The sequence below is a fragment of the Myxocyprinus asiaticus genome, chromosome 36, assembly GCF_019703515.2.
Source record: "Myxocyprinus asiaticus isolate MX2 ecotype Aquarium Trade chromosome 36, UBuf_Myxa_2, whole genome shotgun sequence".
NCBI lineage: Eukaryota > Metazoa > Chordata > Actinopteri > Cypriniformes > Catostomidae > Myxocyprinus > Myxocyprinus asiaticus.
In genome coordinates this window covers 38,561,382-38,583,438 of record NC_059379.1, presented here as the reverse complement: position 1 = coordinate 38,583,438, position 22,057 = coordinate 38,561,382, and the positions used below count along the sequence as shown (strand labels likewise).

The 22,057-nt window shown below is 44.7% G+C and overlaps 1 pseudogene; it reads left to right on the top strand.

The window, feature by feature from the left end:
* Positions 1-8,344: 8,344 nt before the first annotated feature.
* LOC127427223 (gap junction gamma-1 protein-like) lies at positions 8,345-9,393 on the top strand (annotated as a pseudogene).
* Positions 9,394-22,057: the final 12,664 nt, after the last annotated feature.

Here is a 22,057-nt window from a genome sequence, read left to right as displayed (position 1 = left end):
ATTCATGAACTGGCCAAAGAATTTAAGGGGCACCATTAAATTAGAAAACATACATTTGAACATTAGACGTTCAATTTCGATTTTAAATTCACTATTGTTTTATATAGAATTGTTCTATTGTCTATACAGTATTTAACACAATTACATCAGAAGTATCTGTAAAATTAAGAGTAATCCCTTTACTCTTTTTTTTTTTCAGTGAAAAAGTAATTTTATGACAGTAATTAATTACTCAGTAATGCATTACACCCAACACTATAGCACGGTGTCATGATAGCACGTTCTCACACTAAATGGGAAATGTTCTGCCATTAAACAGCCTATTATAGACTTTTTAGCCAAATTTAAACAGTAAAACCTTTAAACTCAAAACATCCCACAAAACAGCAAAAATGTGAAAGTTAACGTACAAACATTTCACCACAATTGTCACACCAACAAAAACTGTAATTAATAAAGTGTAATTAATAATTTATAACATTTCCAACATGCGACAACTTGCCTCAGCCTGACATTTATGATTAATACTCTTGCCCTGAGAACACCTTCAACCTTTCAGTTAAAATCCAGTTGACTTATCTTAATGTGTGGTTTTATAATGTTCTCTTGTTGACCTAACAGCTATTACAAAAATATGATGATATTGTCAATTTAGAAGGACAGAATTCACACACACACAAAATCATGCTAATTTTAGAGGGTTTTGAACTAGGTTTATGCAACCAACATACAAACCACTGCTAGAGAAAACTCTTATTTTGACTTTTGACTCAAAACATTATAGTTACTGAGATGTAGCCCTTTTGACTGCTTCCCCATTTGACAACTTGCCCTGCTCTTCCCAGTAATGTTACAAATACCAAATCGGGCAGTCGCATGATGTGGCTGATTTTATGGTGTTGGCAGTAGGCTTACTCATATAGTTTCAATAGTCTGTCTGTAATGAGCACACAAGCACTTTCTACTAGTGACAATTAACAAACAAACCTTCCACATACTGTCTCTAAGCCATATACCTTTCCACCTCAAACATGAAAATCATGTCTTAATGTCTTTAAGACCCCAGTGAGCAAGCTAAAGGTGACTGTGGCAAGGACAAATCTCCATAAGATGGTAGTTAGTGGAGAGAGAAAAACCTTGAGATGAACCAGACTCCTCAGCTAGGGAAGCCAATCCTCCTCTGGCTTTACAATAAATTAACATATACTATATTTATTCTATATACCGTATACTCTATACTATGTGTAATGATAGTCATGTGTTCATTGAATAGATTAAGTGATTCAATTTTCCAATATGATAGTAAGGCAATGTTTAAAATGGTAATAATAATGATGATTAAATTGTAAGGATAATGATTAGGAGTCTTTGAAGTCTATCCAAAATTGACTGCAGCTGTGCAGGTAGGTGCAGTGTCCTTTGCTGCCTGGCTGATATAGGCCTAAGTTGACAGTAGTTTATTGTCTATGTATTCCAGACCATTTTAAGAAACTGGAGAAATGCAGGCAGTGTTAGTGAAGTGTCAGTTGAGAGTCAATCCTAAAATTTACATCAAGAACATTTTTAATAAAAGAGTATTTTGAATGAATATGACCAACAACATGTCAGGGTCAAATTTCAACCCCAAAATCAAATGAAAACAGAAATTATATTTTATGTAAAGGAAATGAAGTCTATTTTTAGGACCATTAAGCTTTTTTTGCATTGTGACATAATTTTTATGACAAATATTTGACCCCCAATTATCATTACTGTAATGCAAAAAACAAAAAACAAAAAAACAATTCTTTATTAATGTAGTCTGTCTGGATGTTTTACTTTTGAGTTTGTTTGTAATTCTTGTTATCTTTCAATGATGACTTGTAATACAGTCATGAAAATCATTCAGACACAATTATTGTTTATTAAAATCAAAATAATTTGAAGGCAGAACAGCAAATGATATCATGACATATAAATACTTAAATAATATATCTTTGTTTTTTCCATTTTAGTAATGAGAATAAGATTTTGTCACAGTATGGTAATAAATACAGTATTTTGCACTTAATTGCCATGGAAAAAATATCACAATGCAAATTTCTCTGAAAATAGGTCTTCATTGTCTTTATGTAGAATCTGTAAATACACAGCTTTCTTGAGATTCACCTGAACACATTTGATCACATGTGTTATAGTATTATGCAAATTTTTAATAAAACTTTTAATGATAGGAACTTTTTCTTTCTTTCTTTCTTTCTTTTTTTAATGATTTCTCTTCTGTGTTATGGATATCATGCATTAAGGATTTTGAATGAGATGGTATGGATACTGGAAGACATCACTATAGCCATTATGACAATGAGCAATCACAAAACGTATATCTAAGATGAAACAATACACAGATGCAATTTGTAATGAATTATGTGTCAGTATCATGTAGTCTGGGCTGGCCAGTGACTAGTGCAGGAAGTTAACACTGTAAAGACTCTTAAGAATGTAGTGTATACATCATAATTAAAAAAATCCACTGACCAAACAACCTCAACATCAGTGTTAACCAAAGTACACAAAAGCCTTTAAAACTTTTATTATGGTGAAGCTCTCAAGTCAAGTCACATGTGTGCAAAATGTAAATAGTGTAAAAAAACAAAAAAAAAAACAAAAAAAAACAAAGAAAAAATAACATAAAATGAAAATTGTAGTAATGTCTTTTAGTCTATTTCTGTTGTAAGTGTACTCCCAAAAGTTTAAAATTGCAGCAAATATACACATTTGAAATATATCTTTCTCTTCCAAGAAAACTGACCAATAATATTAATGATGTAATCTCCTGCACAGGGGTGTACTGTATACAAATATTTGTCAAATAATTGTATTAAAATTATAATACCCCTAATACCACCTAACACTGACTAGCAAGAGTGTGACACAAACTAAGGGCAATTAACTACTTAAAAAAAGCCCCTTGATATGTCCTACCCCAACTTCCTGTCACAAATTCTCCCATTTATTTGACTACAAGTCTGCTTATACTGCCTCTGTTAACACTAATTCTGTACATCTTGCTGATGTTTTGTCTCTATTGTATTTGATTTCTGGTAAAAACTGGGCCATTGTTCTATATATTCTTTGTAATAATCATGTCTTCAGAATTATAGGGCCAACAAGGCTATATCAGGAATACAGGAAAACAATATTATTTGCCTTGGCTGTTATAGTAATTTCATAGGGATAAGCATGATGCACACATTCTTATAAAAAAAAAAGTACGTTGGCAGTACCATCTTGAATCTACATATGCAGCCATGCCATTATAGTAATTATCAACTCTCAAATGAGAGAATTTGCATTGTCCTTTCTCACAAAACTTAGAAGCAATAAGTTTTGCTATAAGTACCAAGACATTGAAAGCTTAAATTGCAAAATAATACATTCTTAATCATTTAAATATGTATGCATTGATTTAGCATATTAATTTAATACTATCCATACTATGCATTTAATTTTACAATGTTCACGTTTTTAAACGACTTGCACTTGAAAGTTTTCTGTCATTCAGGTTAAATTGCTTCCCCTCCTGCACAATATATATATATATATATATATATATATATATATATATATATATATATATATATATATATTTCTTTCTCAAAAGAGGGCAGAAAATGACTAAATAAGCAGTTTGAATGAATGAATAAATAAATTGCCATGATTAAAAACAATTCAATTTTGTCATGTGTCTGTAGTTTAATAATGTCCTCTTCACAGTATTGAAGCAAGTTGTTTTTTAGAAGTTGTTGATTTTGTTTTCTTGTAGTATGTGCTATATAATTCAGGAATTATGGTAAAATTAGGTCCAGTTTTAAACATCATAAATCAACACAAAATGTTTCCTTACAAATAAGTGCCCAAACAGCACTGACCCTTGGCTGTTTTCTACAATTTGCTCCAGGTAGACACTTTATTAAAGGTGCAGCATGTAAGATTCAGAAACCCTTGTTATTAATGACACCTGTGGCCGTTAAGTGAACTGCAGCCAGCTACCTGTTGCTCGTGCTCGTGCACACAATCTATAGGTGAGCATCGACCAAAACAATGACGTAACATACAAAGAGACTGAATGTGATTCACCGGCATCATGGTGACAGATGAGATAGCATAATTAAAATTACACAGTTATGATTGTTTTACTACAAACTTTGAGACTGTATATTATATTTGACTCTCCAGTGCTGGAACAGGGCTAAAATAAAGTGGATATAGGTCTGACTATGCAACACTGTAGTTTGAAGTAATCACTTTTCTTTGCATGATACATTGACTGCATTTATACGATAGCCTATGTCAGCATTAGCTAGCTAGCCAGCTTTATCAATAGCTGTTAGCTAAATTTGGTGGATGATGACAGTAGTTATTTATAAAATAGGCTGTACAATATAAATATGTTGACACAATTCAGTATTGATGTGATTCCATCACAACTGTCATTTTGATATATCGATGCACGATTGTTTTATAATAATAGATTGTATATATTTTCTGTATAACCAAGTTACGTTACACTAATGAATGGAGCTTTTTGCATTATCTTGAACATTGTCTAGCATTCATTTCATGTGTTATTGTAGTTTACCTTGCTGAATAATTACAGATTAACATTGTTTATGTCAGTTACTGTGAATCAGCATACCTGACATTTAGTATAAAGAGAAGATCATTAAAATTATTTTAAAGTTACGAAGCAAGGTAGCTTGCAATTCGTCAGCGTTTGCAGGCAAGATCAAGTTAGCTAAAATTACACAGCTCAATCCTTATGGCACTATATTTCACATGCTTTGCAGTTATGTAAGCTTACCTGTCCAATAAGAAGAATGCCAAATTAGGGTCGGTTTTGATCCCCAAAACCGAACGAAGATCCCTCTAGGAATCAAATGCCCTGCCAATGTTCACTTTAGTTTTCGCTCGACCATGATCACATTCCCGCTTAGCCAGATGGGATTCAGTGGATAAATGTTTTTTTTTTTTTTTTTGGCTTACTCTGAGTTTTTGTAGCAGTCGGTGTTGTGCTGGGATTTGGCTGTTTGCTGGATTCCATCTCTAAGATAACGTTACCTAGTATTGTAGATAGTTGTCGCTGTTGAATAGCGGAAGAGAAGCACTGAGGCAAGGCTCTCGGGAGCGCGCATAAACGTCACATCCTTTGGATTTTCCCGGCAAAAGTGACCCGCTCCCGTCACATGAAAATCAGTCTACAGGCTTTAATAGGCAACCTAGGAAGTCCGGGAAGGGCTCATTTTTTAAGTTGCGTTACAAGCCATTCACACATTGGCAAAAAAAAAAAAAAAGGAGAATATTACATGAAAATTGTAACATATTGCACCTTTAATTAACAATTTTGCAAAACACTGTTAAAGTCAATTACCCATGACCTGAGGGATGTGAATGCAGCCGAGTGATTCAATCTGCAATTCAGCTCAGTCAGAAATAACTTAATTTGTCTTTGTGACAGATCACTAGTTCTCTTCTCTAAGCAGAAGTGAGGGCTGGTTAAATGTCCAACGTAAGTCTTTTATTTGACACACATTTCAGTTTAACATAAATGGTTTTGCTTTTCAGCAACAAATGCACTCAGTCACTCTCAGCATCTCTCTCTCCCCTTCGGTGGTCTGGATTGCCCTTTTATCCCTCTCCAGTTCTCACTGCAACACAAAACAAATGTTAGAGATAATTTCCCACAGGTGTCAATCCTTACCGCTCTTCCTCTCCCGGCCTCACTCTCCACAGATTTCGCTCGGCCACACCCACATCACCACCCACCTCACCACATACCCCCATCACCTGACTCAGGCTGGGGAGCCATCCGGCCTGTCACTTACTCCCCCCCCCCCATTTCTGGAGAGGAAATCCTCAATAGCCATCTGCGCCCCCGGCCTGTGGACCACCAGAACTTAAAAGGCTGGAGAGTGAGATACCAACGGGTGATCTGTGCGTTGGTATCCTTCATGTGATGAAGCCACTGGAGAGGGGGTGGTCCGAACAGAGGGGGTGCTCCTCCCCCTCCACCATCTGGGACAGTACCGCCTTTCGTAATCCCCACTCAGGAGATTATTCTGAAGAGTGCCTCCGCAACATTTCATGCTGAATGTTGCGCAGAGGCACTGCTTCCGGATATCGTGTTATGTAGTCCAACACAAAGCGATGCCCACAATTCCATACCAATTCTTTCGTAGGGGACCTCGATCAACAGAAGGGGGCGCAATGGTGCTCTTGGGGTTGCCGGCGGATTCACCAGTTGACATTCACGGCATGCCGCACACCACCTGCGAACATCCCCACGAATGCCCGGACAATAAAAGTGGGCTGTTAGACGGATGTGCAAATGCAATATCTGGCTGGAGGCGCTGACCATCAGTCACTTTCACTTGGTCATAGGTGTGCCCAAGGGTCTCATCTCGTGTCTGCTCTAGAGGGAAATCCCCTGCAGGGAATCCTCTAAAGGCTGGAAAAGCCAAGACTTCCCCCTCGTGGAGCTGACATTGAAGGCCTTGGCACTGCTTCCCCAGCCAGCGAATCACACACCACACACCGATACACTTTGTTGCAGGAACCATCCACACATATTCCCCTTAATAAAGTAGTAAATGCCAGCCAATTCATACCCAAGATTAGTGGATGGGGGAGGTGGGGACTAACCGCTGCCTCGACACTATGCTTTTGTCCCCGAATTTGAATAATGACCATCACTAGATGGTAATTTTGAATATCCCAGTGCACACTCCTTACCTTCACCCGCCAGCTCATATCCAAAGCCTTGGATTGAACCAAGCTTTGGTGAATGGAGGTTTGATTACAACATGAATCCACCAAGGCTTGGTATGTACCCCCCCTTAATACTCACAGGCATCCGGTACACTCCTGCTCGATCGAAGGTGGCCTGTGGTGTGTCGGGGATCCGAACCAATAGTCCTGGAAATGCCCAGGTTCCCCACAGCTCAAACAGACCGGCCCAGACTTCACAGTTACACCCGTGGCAGCAGATTTAGCAGCCTGTGGGAGAGAACAGAGAGGGTTAGAGAAAACTGCCGGGTTGAACAGCCCACGGGACCGGGGGAACCAGTTTTGGGGTCATAATTCCCCATTTCTGGGGAATAGGAACAGGATGTGGGGAAGGAGAGGGGGAGGGAGGGGAGAGAGAGAGAGAGAGAAGAGGGCTTGCCAGCCCCCAAATACGCCACCATATGGTCCTCAGCCAGCTGGTCCACCGCGTCCAGCAACACCGGGCAGTGGCACTGGACCCATTCCGCTATCCCTTTCGGGCATCACTTTCGGTTGCCAGCAGCCACTGCTGGAAGGAGTCATGGAGCTGTTGGGCAAATGGGCGGCCGAGCTTGCCAAGTGTCAGCGAGTGGAAGCACAGGTGGTGCTGCACTGTGCTGCATCCGACCTGTTGCAAGATGGCTCGCTTCAAGTCCTGATACCCTAGGAGGTTGGTGATGAGTAGTTCTTGGGCTGCCAGTTGCGCTTCTCCTGACAGTAGCAGCAGCAGGCAGATGCTAAAACAGCTCCATGAACACCTCCGGGTCGTCCTCTGGTCCCAACTTGGTAAGCATGAAGTGGGTCATGCCAGGGGCGGCGGCCAAGGTTGCGCTGGTGGAATCCCCCTGGGGATTCTTAGCACCTGCCGGTCCTCTGCTTGAGCTTGAAGGATGACCCGGAATTGCTGCTTCTGTTCCTGGCGCAGCTCAAGCAGAGCCTGATATTGCATTTGGTGGATGCTGGCAAGGGTCTTGATTAGATCGGCAAAGGGCGAGGACACCACGATGGCATATCTTCCTCCAAATTCCCAGGTTTCGACACCACTGTAACAGATAACAAGTTATTTTCTCAAGGAGGAAGCGAGGGCCGGGTAAATGTCCAACGTAAGTCTTTTATTTGACACACTTTTCAGTTTAACACAAATGGTTTTGCTTTTCAGCAACAAATGCACTCAGTCACACACACAGCTCTGTGGGTCTCTCTCTCTCCCCTCTGGCAGTCTGGATTGCCCTTTTATCCCTCTCCAGCTCTCACTGCAACACAAAACAGCTACTAGAGATAATTTCCCACAGGTGTCAATCCTTACCTCTCTTCCTCTCCCGGCCACTCTCTCCACAGATGTTGCTCGGCCATATGCCCACATCATTACAGTCCCACATTCATCTGCGTGTGTGTGTGTCTCTCTCTATCTCCAGCACTCCCGACTCCTCCTCTTATCTCTCTCCCACTGATTGGGCCGCTCAGCACCAGACGCGCACACTCACAGCCCAGCCACACCCTCCTCCTCGTCACAATGTCCTAAACCCATGGTATTACCATTGTCTTTTGCATTGTACTGACTGTGGTGGGTGGTGAATCCATCTACTATGATGAACAAAGCAAATTCATCTGCAACTTGGGCCAACCAGGCTGAGAGCATCTGCTATGACACATTCGCTCCACTGTCTCACGTCCACTTCTGGGTCTGTCAAATTATTATGGTGGCCACTCCCTCTTTAATGTATTTTGGTTATGCCACAAACAAAATTGCTCAGTTGGAAGAGGACAAGGAGGATGGGAACTCTATGCCTAAGAAATTATGTCTAAGAAGCCAACAGAAGTACCATGGGATTGAAGAAGCAGGGGATGATCTGGACAAGGATCCAACAATCTATAATAGCACTGAAGTAGAGAACGGAAGTGATGGGACCCTAGAGTGGCGTGGAGTATCCGGTATGAGTGAGAGTGGTAAGACACATCATGATGGTTGGATGCGAATACAAAGAGATGGTCTCATGGAAGTTGGCTTCCTGGTCGGTCAGTATGTTCTCTATGGGTTTGCCGTGCCATCTTGATATGAGTGCTCAGACTAGCCTTGTCCTCACAGCATGGATTGCTTCATTTCTTGACCAACAGAGAAGACTGTCTTCCTACTTATCATGTACTGTGTGACACTGCTTTGCCTTGTTCTCAACATTTGGGAAATGCTTCACCTGGGTGTGAGCACAATGCTGGACCTCCTGTGCTCAAGACATCACCCCAGACCAAGATTAACATCAGCTGGTGCCACTGGCCGGTGTCCCAGGACAGCCTGCTATAGCAGCAAGGGGAAGTGGTTCTGGAAGTGGCAACTTCTCATGGAATTCTGCCACCCCTTTAGCATCACCAGGCTACAACATTGTGGCAAAGCCAAAATGTATGCAGTTCACAGAGCTGAGCAGCAACACCAAGATGGCGTTCAAGCAGAACCAGGCCAACATTGCCTAGAAAGAGGAGCTGCATGCACAGCAAAGCACTGAGGAGAACTTCTCTCAGGTAAGCGGTGGAAGTAGACAGGAATATCAAGCACTCCAAAGGGAGTTACAACAGCCCAGACGAAGCAGGAGGCTTTAGTAGCCTTCACTCATTAAAAAATTAACAGCAAATCTAACAGGATGCTCTGTGACTGCAAACCTAGAAAGTATACAGTTATCATGCTTTTCCAGAGCCAAGGGGACAAAGGGTGCAGCAAATCAGATATGGGGAAGCCTTCAGAATGGATTTCATGTGCATTCTAGTGTTCATCTGTTCAGCTAAGCTTTGATGATGGCCCTTAGTCAGGGTAGACACCATATTTAATTTGACCTAAATGAAAATAGATATAGTCTTTTCAATGGATTGTACTGTTATGTACCTTGTTTTCAATCAGACAGCCGACAAGACATCTTTCCAAAAAATTCCATTGGACATTGGTTTTTGGTTATATTCTTTGTGCATACCCAAACACAGATGGCACAAAAATGTACAATTATGCTTTGAATAAATGCTTTAAATAAAAAATGTTCATTGATCTCTGATTTGGTTTATCATGAGATTTTCTTTCTTCATTTTCATGGATCCTTCTTATTGTGTCTACAAAATACTTATGTCTAATAGTTTTGTTATCAGAATAGTTCTTTCTTTTAATAGATTTTCTTTTAATTGAATTTGTTTTTTATTATTTTGTGGTTAATGGCTTTTGAAAAGATAAAGGGCAGTTAATAAAACATGTAGACAATAGATAGTCCTTTTTGAAAGGTACAAGACTTTTGACTTTTCCTAGACTTGCAATCTAAACATACGTTATTCCGTTATTCTGTACTGTTTACGGTCAAAAATGAACATGGACAGCCAAGGTGTCAACCTTTTTTAAACAGCCCAGGAGGGTTTAAAGTTGCAATGTTTTGTATAAACCTAATAACCAATCTTTATAAAACCATTCAAAGTGCTAACTGGAATTTATTTGCCTCCATAGTAAAATAATAATAATAATAATCAATATAGCTGCGAGCAGCAATGATGGGCCCAAGCACCATGGCTTTCAGAAAACAATGCAAGGTGGACACAGCAACAACTCAGCATTAATGTAAACTTGGACGCTAATCATACAGTGAGTAATAGATATACGCCACCATTCCAGTTTGACTACAACTTCACAAAATTTTCCATCAGCAGTGTCTAAACAATTTAAGCAATTTGGGTAAATGTAAGATAACTTTTGTTTTTGTCTTTAAGTCTGTTGTAAGTGCCACACTTCCTGCTGCCAGTTGGTGGCGCTATGACCATGACCCACAATAGCCACATCCATGTGATTATCCCCCATGAAAAAACATACAACTCAATTTTAATCTAAATCAAACAATGCACACAGAAGATAGGAGACACTTCCTGTTTGCCTATTTTTGCCATTCATTTAGTGAATCGCCATGGCAACACTGTTCGATATTTAAAAATCTGCTCACAATTTAGCATCTTCAGTGTCTTGGCATAATGTTGTCTAAATGTGGTGACAGTCTCATGAATCACCATTCAGATAATTTTTTGATAACTGATTAATTTGAAATTTTTGCTATAATATAATATAATTATTTATTGAAGAAAATATGTGATAAAAAAGATTATATTGTAATGAAGTTATTTACCATTTTTATTTATCCATAAGCCAGCTTTAAATTAAATTAACAAATGTAATTCATGGCATTAGGTGTTAAAATAGTCTAAGTAGATTTTAATATGAGCACAGAAGTAATTTAGGCTTGTAATTTCATTGCAATTCTGTTGTTGCATTTTTTTCTCTGTTCACTGTCAAAATAAATGAAGTACATTAACTTTGAGTCTGCATTCGTTATTCATACGCACAACTGTTTAAATAGCCTCTAAATTAATGTTGGGCAAATGAGGACATAAATTAGGTTAGAATACTGCATGTTCGGCAATAAAATAATTATTCAAAACATAAAATACCAACTGGTTACAAACAAAACTATTTGTCACGGTTCTGGCATTTGTGCCGGCTCATACTGATCGATCTCAGGGAGATGCTGATCACAGCAATGATTTATTCGCCCGTTACCATCTGCTTCACTCTGATTGCACTCCCTACTTATTCTTTGTGTGTCACCTCATATTTGCCCGCTTATTGTTAACTGTCATGTTAACTGTGCTCTCTTGTGTAGTTGGAGCATGCTCGTGTGTCTGTTGGTTGCCCCTCTGTAGAGGTGCGGTTACCTTCCTGTTTGCCGTCACCCTCTCCAGTTCTGTGCCCAGTTCATGTGGAGGAGGATTCCTCGGTCTGTGCCCGCGTCTCGGGGAATATATCATCTGGGCTTTGCTTCGCACCACACCAGCTTCAACTGTCTCTCTTCAGATTGTTCCTGACTTCCACAAAGCACACTTATCATACGAACACACCCTTCTTTAGCCCATTGCGGTTCGCTGAATTTCAGCCTTCTACAGCCAGCGCCAGGTGCGCCTTATCTTGACATCGAGAACTTTGTTAATAAAACCATTGAACCATCATCTCTGCTTTTGTGTCCTTTGTCGACCCCGTAACACTACTGATCCACAACCTTGCCACAACATCATCATGACGGACTGGCACCATTCCAAAGCTACATTGTGCCAACGAATACAGGAATTTAACTTTTCCGGTTGTCGCAACGTAATCAGTTACATTGCCACAACTAAAGTTTGCTCATCAAATTACGGTGTAGTTAGGAAGTGGCCATGTAATTTGGCTAGCTGGGATTACAAAATGGCTGAATTTGCTGCTGCTTTTCTCAAATTTTGCAATGCAATTTTCTGTATTTTTGGGGGTTGTTTTGCAGAGAAAACGTCATGGTTACTGGTGTAACCTCCGTTCCCTGATGGAGGGAACGAGACGTTGGTGTCGATGTAGTGACACTAGGGGTCACTCTTGGGAGCCCGAGACACCTCTGGTCTTTGATAAAAGGCCAATGAAAATTGGCGAGTGGTATTTGCATGCCACTCCCCCGAACATACGGGTATAAAAGGAGCTGGTATGCAACCACTCATTCAGGTTTTACGCTGAGGAGCCGATATAAGTTCCGGCCATTTCAGCGGGTAGTTCAGCGTTGTGGCAGGAGGGACCAACGTCTCGTTCCCTCCATCAGGGAACGGAGGTTACACCAGTAACCATGACGTTCCCTATCTGTCACTCACTCGACGTTGGTGTCGATGTAGTGACACTAGGGGTCCCTATACAAAACGCCACAAGGCTGAACTGTGTTACGTGAACTGGCGGTGTGTGGTGGGCAGACTTGCTGTGTGCCTCATAGCCAGCGCACCAGGTCGACACGTAACCTCCCCCAACACAGTTATGAGTGTCAAACGGCCCTTTTTGGGGACAAGTCGACTACACAGAGACAGAGACAGGCTTAACGCAGTCGTGGCCTCCTTCCCCTTCTCTTTTTCCACTCCCTAAAAAAGAAGGGGGATTATCTGACTGGGCCGCCAGGTCTAGTCGGGGGGTGTCCCTCCCAAGGGGAGGACACCGCGGAGACCACACCTCGCCCCAAGAGAGGGGGGGATATTTAAGTGGAAGAATACATCACATGGTCTTTCCAACCATGTGGAGAGCCTTCAAGGTAGATCCTGCCCAATGGGGGAGGAGTTACTACAACATGGAGACTGAGGGGCTCTGCCCAAGGAAGATGCAGTTTGCCAGTAGGGAAACGAACTAGCGGAAGATATAGATTGCATGGGGTTAGCCTTACAGGGAACCGCCACATGCGGAGCACCTACCCCAGAACCGGGCTCTTAGTTAGCGCGTGTACTGGGCCGGCAGCGAGTCTCTCCGAAAACTCGACTGCCACAGGGCTCGGAGGAAGTCAACCAGGGAACAACTTTTGTGAACACTACTGGGAATTAACAGCGCACGTCTTCAGCTCAAAAGGAGGTGGAAGGCGCTATGTGCAAGCGATACACCCGGCCGGCTATCCCGGGCTTATCCGCTTGTGTTGCGTGCCACTACCTGGGACGAAACCGGTTCCACCCGGAGGTTGTAGAACCTTGCAAAGGTGTTGGGTGTTGCCCAGCCCGCTGCTCTGCAATGTCTGTTAGAGAGGCACCTCTGGCCAGGGCCCAAGAAGCCGCTACACCACGGGTAGAATGGGCTCGTAGCCCTACCGGGGGCGGCATGTTTTGGGCGAGACATGCCATAGTTATGGCATCAATGAGCCAGTGGGCGATCCTCTGCTTGGAGACAGCGCTTCCTTTCCGCTGTGCACCAAAGCAGACAAAGAGCTGCTCAGAGATTCTAAAGCTCTGCGTGCGATCCAAATAGATGCGTAAAGCGTGCACCGGACACAGCAACGACAGGGCTGGGTCTGCCTCCTCCTGGGGCAGCGCTTGCAGGTTCACCACCTGGTCCCTAAAAGGAGTGGTGGGAACCTTGGGCACATAGCCCAGTCAGGGGTCTCAGGATCACGTGAGAATAGCCCGGACCGAACTCCAGGCATGTTTCGCTGACAGAGAACGCTTGCAGGTCACCTACCCTCTTGATGGAAGTGAGCGCAGTCAGGAGGGCAGTCTTCAAGGAGAGTGCCTTAAGCCCGGCTGACTGCAAAACTCAAAGGGGGCTCTCTGTAGACCCTGAAAAACGACAGAGGTCCGATGAGGGAACAAGGCATGCCCTGGAGGGATTCAGCCTCCTGGCGCCTCTTAGGAACCTGATGATCAGATCATGCTTCCCTAAGGACTTACTGTCGACTGCGTCATGGTGTGCTGCTATGGCAGCAACGTACACCTTCAAGGTGGAAGGGGACAGCCTCCCTTCCAACCTCTCTTGCAGGAAGGAAAGCACTGATCTGACTGCGCACCTCTGGGGGTCTTCCTGATGGGAAGAACACCACTTAGCGAACAGACACCACTTAAAGGCATACAGGCGCCTCGTAGAGGGAGCCCTAGCCTGAGTGAACGTGTCTACCACCGCAGGTGGGAGACAGCTTAGGTCTTCCGCGTCCCGTCCAGGGGCCAGACATGGAGATTCCAGAGGTCTGGGCGTGGGTGCCGGATGGTGCCCCTTCCCTGAGAAAGAAGGGCCTTCCTCAGGGGAATTTGCCCGGGGAGAGCTGTCACGAGGAGCATGAGGTCCGAGCACCACGTCTGGGCGGGCCATTAGGGTGCTTACCAGGACGACCTTCTCCTCATCCTCCCTGACCTTGCACAGGGTCTGTGCGAGCAGGCTCGCTGGGGAAAATGCATATTTGCGAATGCCAGGGGACCAGCTGTGTGCCAGCATGTCTATGCCGAGGAGCGGGCAGTGGGAGGATTCTTGGGAGGCGAACAGGTGCACCTGTGCCTGACTGAATCGACTCCAAATCAGCTGGACCACCTGAAGGTGGAGTCTCCACTCTCCCTTGAGAGTAACCTGTTGTTACAGCGCGTCCGCCGAAGTGTTGAGGTTGCCCGGGATGTGAGTGGCTTGCAGCGACTTGGTGCTGCTAACTCCGTTGGAGGAGACGGCGGGCGAGTTATGACATACAGCGGGAGCGCAGACCGCCTTGGCGGTTGACATATGCTACAGCTGCCGTGCTGTCTGTCCGAACTAGCACGTGCTTGCCCTGGATCAACGGCCGGAACCTCCGCAGGGTGAGCAGAATTGCCAGTAACTCGAGGCAGTTGATGTGCCAACGCAGCCGCGGACCCGTCTAGAGGCCGGCGGCTGCGTGCCCGTTGCCAACAGCGCCCCAGCCCATTTTGGAGGCGTCTGTCGTGACCACGACGCGCCTGGAGACCAGTTCTAGCGGAAACACCTGCTCGTGGAAACGAGAGGTCGGTCCAAGGGCTGAAAAGACGGTGACAGACCGACGTAATGGTCACGCGGTGTGTCCCGTGGCGCCATGCCCGTCTCGGGACTCGAGTCTGGAGCCAGTGCTGAAGCGGCCTCATATGCATCAACCCGAGCGGGGTGGCCACCGCCGAGGACGCCATATGCCCCAGGAGCCTCTGAAAATGTTTCAGTGGAACCGCTGTTTTCTGTTTGAACGCCTTCAAACAGGCCAGCACCGACTGGGCGCGCTCGTTCGTAAGGTGCGCCGTCAAGGAGACTGAGTCCAACTCCAAACCGAGAAAAGAGATGCTCTGAACCGGGAGGAGCTTGCTCTTTTCCCAGCTGACCCGAAGCCCTAGTCGGCTGAGGTGTGAGAGCACCAGGTCCCTGTGTGCGCATAACCCGTCTCGAGAGTGAGCTAGGATTAGCCAGTCGTCGAGATAGTTGAGAATGTGAATGCCCACCTCCCTTAACGGGGCAAGGGCAGCCTCTGCGATCTTCGTAAAGATGCGAGGAGACAGGGACAGGCCGAAAGGGAGGACTTGTACCGATACGCCTGACCCTCGAATGCAAACCGCAGGAAGGGTCTGCGTCGAGGAAGGATCGAGACGTGAAAGTACGCATCCTTCGGGTCTACCGCCACGAACCAATCTTGATGCCGGACGCTCGCTAGAATGCGTCTTTGCGTCAGCATCTTGAATGGGAGTCTGTGTAAGGCCCGGTTCATTACTCGCAGGTCCAAGATTGGCCGCAACCCACCGCCTTTTTTCGGTACTGTACTGGCGGGTGGGGCATCGCGGCGGGGCGGAGCTTGAGGTGCCACACCACATCGTGGCCGTGCTGAGTCCGAGGACATCGAAGCACTTACCTGGTTCCTTGTGACCACCCCTGGAACAGCCTGGGATGGGGGAGGAAGAGGCCTGTCCTCATGATCCGTGGAGACTGTCACATCGGGGGCGGATTTGTGCCACAGCTGGGCGCTCAGGGCGGGAGACCGCCGCTGGAGCGCCAACCTGCCAAATGGAGTGGTGGACGGTGGTTGTGATGCCAGCCGTACACACCGAATATGTGACCCAGGGAACAAGGAAACCACTCTTGCGGAGCTCTTGAGTACTGCAGCCACTTGGGCATGCAGCGCAATTAAATGCAAAAGGTAACAAAAAGAAGATCTGCTTACCAGCTCCAGAGCAGCGGGTTTCGTTGTCCCTGGGTCGCCCGTCTCAGGGGCGCTTCGAAGACCTCCGTGGGTTCTTCGGTGCCGGCTGTGAGACGGGTGGCGTCGGCTTCCTGCGGTGGGCTCCACGCCGGGGCCGGGCCGGAGGGGCGGGCTGCGGCGGAGCCGGTGCAGTCACTGCAGGGGGACGCCCTCGGCAATGAATAGATGGGGTGCGGGATCTTGAGCCACGCCGGGGCAGGACAAGCCGGCTAGCATCCATCTACTGCTCTACCATCGAGAACTGCTGGGCAAAGTCCTCGACGGTGTCGCCGAATAGGCCCGCCTGGGAAATGGGGGCAGCAAGGAATCGTGTCCTGTCGGCCTCACCCATCTCGACCAGGTTGAGCCAAAGGTGGCGCTCCTGGACCACTAGTGTGGCCATCGTCCACCCGAGAGACCGCGCCGTGACCTCCGTCGCTCGGAGAGCGAGGTCGGTCGCCGAGCGCAGTTTCTGCATCAATTCCAGGGCAGAACTACCCTCGTGCAGTTCCTTTAGCACCTTGGCGGACTTGCAGGAGAGCCATGGCGTGCAGGGCGGAGGCGGCTTGTCCAGCAGCGCCGTAGGCTTTGACCGTCAGAGACGACGTAAACCTACAGGCCTTGGACGGGGGCTTTGGGCACCCGCGCCAGGTGGCGGCGCTCTGCGGGCATAGGTGCACCACGAGCGCCTTTATCCACCGGGGGATTGCCGAATAACCCTTGGCCGCCCCACCATCGAGGGTAGTTTGAGCGGGGAAGCTGAAAAGATCGGGACCGGGCAGTAAAAGGTGCCTCCCGCGACCTTGTCAGCTCTTCATGCACTTCCGGGAAGAAAGGAACGGGGCGGGGCGTGGCTTTGAGCGGCGCCGCGAGCCCAGGAACCAATCACAGAGCTGCGAGGGTTCAGGGAAGAGCGGTGAAATCCACTCTAACCGACGCTCACGGCTGTCCGGGAAAGCATGTCGTCATCTCCGCGTCAGCCTGTGACTGGGTGATCGACCCCGAACGGAGGAGCCCAGCTGAGGCTTCCGACTGGACGAGCCCGCTCTCCGATGCTGCGCTCGAGAGCTCATCACTTTCGCAGGCTCCGAATAAGAGGTCGAACTCGCCGTGAGACGAGCCGGCGGACTCACCCGGAAGCCCGATCGGGGCAGACGAGCGTGCTGGGGAATGGGAGGTCCACGGGGGGATGCCCGGCGGAGGCGGTCCCATTGGGGTCCCCAAATCGCCCCCAGTGCTGCCGCGCTGGTCTCAAACCCGTGGGTAAAAGGACCGAGGCGGGAGCCTCTGGGGTGGCTCGCTTCCTTACGAAGGCGAGCCGCGACCGCAACGTTGCCATGGACACATTCTCGCAATGAGAATGTGACCATCCACGAACGCTGTCTCTGCGTGAGCAGTGCCCAGACACGAAAGACAGTGATCGTGACCGTTAGAAGGCGAGAGATAACGAGCACAACCAGGAATAACACACAATCGGAAAAGCATCTTTAAAAAGACGCGTCTTTAAAAAGACGTTCCGTGTGTGCGCTCTTTTAGAGAAATATATACTCTTTTAGAGGGGAAAAATGCTCTTTCAGAAAATATACTCTCTAGTTTTTCTGCCGAAGTGCCCAGGGGCATTCTCTGCAGTACACCAGTGCAGAGGAGGGAGAAGCCGCTGAAATGCGCCGTCAGATCCAGCAGGTCAATGAACAGTAGTATTCAGCTCAGCGAGCATGACCGTTCGGCTCCGAAGAGAAAATCTGAATGAGTGGTTGCATACCAGCTCCTTTTATACCCGTATGTTCGGGGGAGTGGCATGCAAATACCACTCGCCAATTTTCATTGGCCTTTTATCAAAGACCAGAGGTGTCTCGGGCTCCCAAGAGTGACCCCTAGTGTCACTACATCGACACCAACGTCGAGTGAGTGACAGATAGGGAACTCACAAATTATCATTATATACCTTTGTAATTGTGCTAATTACATTTTAAATGCAATTACATGTAAATATTTTAGTGCATAATAACTAAATATGCAGTTAGCAACCAAAAAAAAAAAAAAAAATTTATACTTTTTGTATTATACTTTTCTGCCTCAGAGAATGCAATAAAACTTATCTTCGTTTAAAAAAGACGTACAATAAATCTAAGTTAAAAACACAAATGAGGATTCAATAATTAGGAGAAGCGATCTATATACAGGAGTCTGCAGTTTATTTCATTGTTTTACTTTGTTGAAGAGTGGTATTCATTGCTAGACTTGTGCTGTTTGTTTACTGTCTTGAACTCGTGTCGCTTAAACGTGTGTTGGTGTGTGTGCTATATTGTTTTGACTTGTCCCAGGGTATTCACTGCTAGAGTTAGAGTTGTTTGTCCAGTGTGTGTGTAAAACTGTCCTTGTTTTTAGTGTCTATAAAAAGTGCTTCACTTGTTTTAGAATATTATATATTGCTAAAGTGCAACATAATTGCGGTGTACTGAAGTCGCTTTTGTTTTCACGTGACCCTTAGTTTTGGTTGCCCACGTGACTAGCTTTGTGCTAAGTAGCACTACCTCTCTTCCTACACCAAATGTATTTTCTATGCTTGATGTAAACACTGCCACAGACACACAAAGCTCTACTTTAACAACCTGTCTAGACAACATCTGTCCTCTCTCCTCTAGGCCAGCACGTGCTACACCACCCAGACCTTGGCTCTCTGATGTCCTTCGTGAACACAGGACTGACCTCAGGGCAGCTGAGAGATGGCAGAAATCTTAAGATCCAGCAGATCTAGGAAAGTATCAGTCTCTGCTTGCAACTTTTTCAGATAACGTTAAATCTGCAAAAACCTGTATTATCAGAACAAGATAAACAGCACCACTGACACTCGCAGCTTGTTTAGAACATTCAACACACTTCTCTGCCCTCCCCCTCCACCACCTGACACATCACTGACAGCTAGATGTCTTCACCACATTTTTACTAATAAGGTTACAACCATCAGCAATACATTCTCAGCACCTCACCCTGTCAAACACCTGTCTCTTGTATGCAAATCTTCTGTCTGTATGTTCTCTCCTCTGACTGACACTGAGGTCTCTAAACTCCTCCACTCCAACCACCCAACCACCAGCTTCCTTGACCCCATTCCTTCTCACCTTCTCTAGGCCATCTCTCCATCCTACCTGCACTCACACACATAAACACATCTCTAATTACAGGCACTTTTCCCCACTACATTTAAGCAGACTCGAGTAACCCCGCTGCTGAAGAAACCCGCACTTAACCCCACACAAATAAAACACTACAGACCAGTCTCTTTCATCCCATTTATGGCAAAAACACTTGAAAGGGCAGTTTTCATCAAATCTCTGCCTATCTCTCACAGAACAAGCTGCTGGATGATAATCAGTCAGTCTTCAAAAGTGGACACTCTGAGACTGCCTTGCTGTCTGTCTGTGTCACTGAGACAGGTGAAAGCTGAATCCAGATCATCCGTCCTGATTCTGCTGGATCTTTCTGCAGCCTTTGACACAGTCAACCATCAGATCTTACTCTCCACCCTCTCTTCGCTGGGCATCACAGGAACTGTGCTTGACTGGTTTAATTCCTATCTCTCAGGTAGGTCCTTCAGGGTAGCCTGGAGAGGTGAGGTATCCAAGCAACATCAGCTACTTACTGGGGTACCTCATGGATCAGTGCTTGGGTCACTTCTCTTCTCTATATACACAACATTACTGGGACCCATCATTCAGGCACATGCTTTCTCTTACCACTGCTATGCTTATGACACACTGCTCTACTTGTCTTTCCAGCCCAATGACACCACAGTGACTGCTCGAATCTCTGCCTGGCAGACATCTTGGCCTGGATGAAGGAACACAACCTGCAACTCAACCCAGCCAGGACCAAACTCCTTGTCTTTCCAGCCAACCCTGCTATTCAACACAACATCACCGTGCAGCTGGTGAAACTACAGTAATGCCTTCCAGCAGTCACTGGGTCTGTTCCAGCATACCTAAAATCATTTCTGCAGAGCTACACAGCCACTAGAATCCTGCGGTTGGCAGGAATGTCGCCTTGTCATACCAAAACAAAGAGGCACCAAAACACTTTCCCAGACTTTCAGCTTCATCATACCACGTTGGTGGAATGACCTTCCCAAATCCATCCGTGAAGCTGACTCACTTTCTGTCTTCAAAAAACAACTAAAAACACATCTTTTCCATTAGCACTTAACCAGTCACTAATTAAAAAAAAAAAAAAAAAAAAAAACATTTGCACTTTAATCTGTTTTGAATACTATTATGATGCTAGTGAAACTTTGTAATATGGCACTTATTCGTACCACTTTCTCCTTAAGATGATTCGCTTATGTTTTCCTCTTTTGTAAGTCGCTTTGGATAAAAGCGTCTGCCAAATGAATAAATGTAAATGTAATTAGGCCTGTTGCCATTATTACATTGTCTTTAGGGTTAGGGGGTTATTAGGCATGTTATGCCGGCAGAGAAGGCTTTGCTGGCCCTGAGAAATCACCACTGTGAACAAATACAATTAGAGTTCATATATTTGAGAATTTATGTACACATTTAAATCCCACAAGTGTTTAAAAAACATGATACATATATGACAATTTTCATTTTTGTCATTTTGTATATTGCATATATCTACTCTATATAATTGACATTTTTATATCAGTAAAAACATTTATGAACACTTACTTTCAGCATACAAGTGTTTAGCATATACTGCCATTTTCAGATTCGTAGTCTAGGGGAGTGCGGGTCACAAACTAACACGGTTAGTTGTCACACACGTGGTTTAAACGTTTCCACACACGCTGGTGAGACTAAACTTCATTTGTTTACTTGTTGCCATATCAACACTGTGCAGATAAAAAAAAAAAAATGGCAGAAAAATTCAAAAAAAACTTTGGAAGATATCGCCAAAAGTTCATTTTAAAGTAGCAAAAGTAAAAATTCATATGAATCAATTTTCATCTGTTTTTACTGTTTATTTAAAATGAAGCAAACTTGGTATCATTTTAATCTCCAATCTTTTAGCTAGCATCTTACGTAGTCTTTTCATTCTCAGCCAGCAGAAGTGACCAGCCAGGTTTAAATCACAGTTGCGCCGACGGGGCACATTGTAACACTGCGTTACAATGGGCCCCAATTCCAAAAAACTATATGCAAGTACATGCAGTCAGATACGTAATTTACATAATTCCCCTTAATGTGTGTGTGTTTTGTCATCAATCCATGCATTATTTTGGTCAATGCTGTGGCTTTGTGTATTTATTGTCAAGTGTCAAAATGATTGTAAAGTTAATAAATGGCTTTTATTGACATGAAAATTTAGTTTATCTTCTAGGCTTTTTAATTAGATCAGATACAGTTGTTAGAGGTGGGGTTTAAGCTGTTATATGGTCTTGTTACAAAAGTGCCCCTCTCCTGTTTCACTTTTTTTCGTGAAAGTTTTCGTGTAGATTGTGAAAAAAGTACACACTGTATTCATGAAACAAGACCGCATGTGTAATAGACACGTGTGAAATTAATGTGAACAAAGAAAAATACATCGAACCCCAAGTACATTTACACAAACGTAAGAAAACCAAAAAGTGTTAGTTTGTGCCCCGCTCTCTCCTACTGTATTAATAATACCTCAAATTCTAATCACATTTCATTTCACAACTAATGGGGATTTTAAGTGAATGTTAGAGATTCTTTGTATAAATGCGGGTTTTGTGTCTCATTCTCAGCACGTATGGTGAAGGTTAAACACGAGCTGTGATGTGTGTGTGCTGT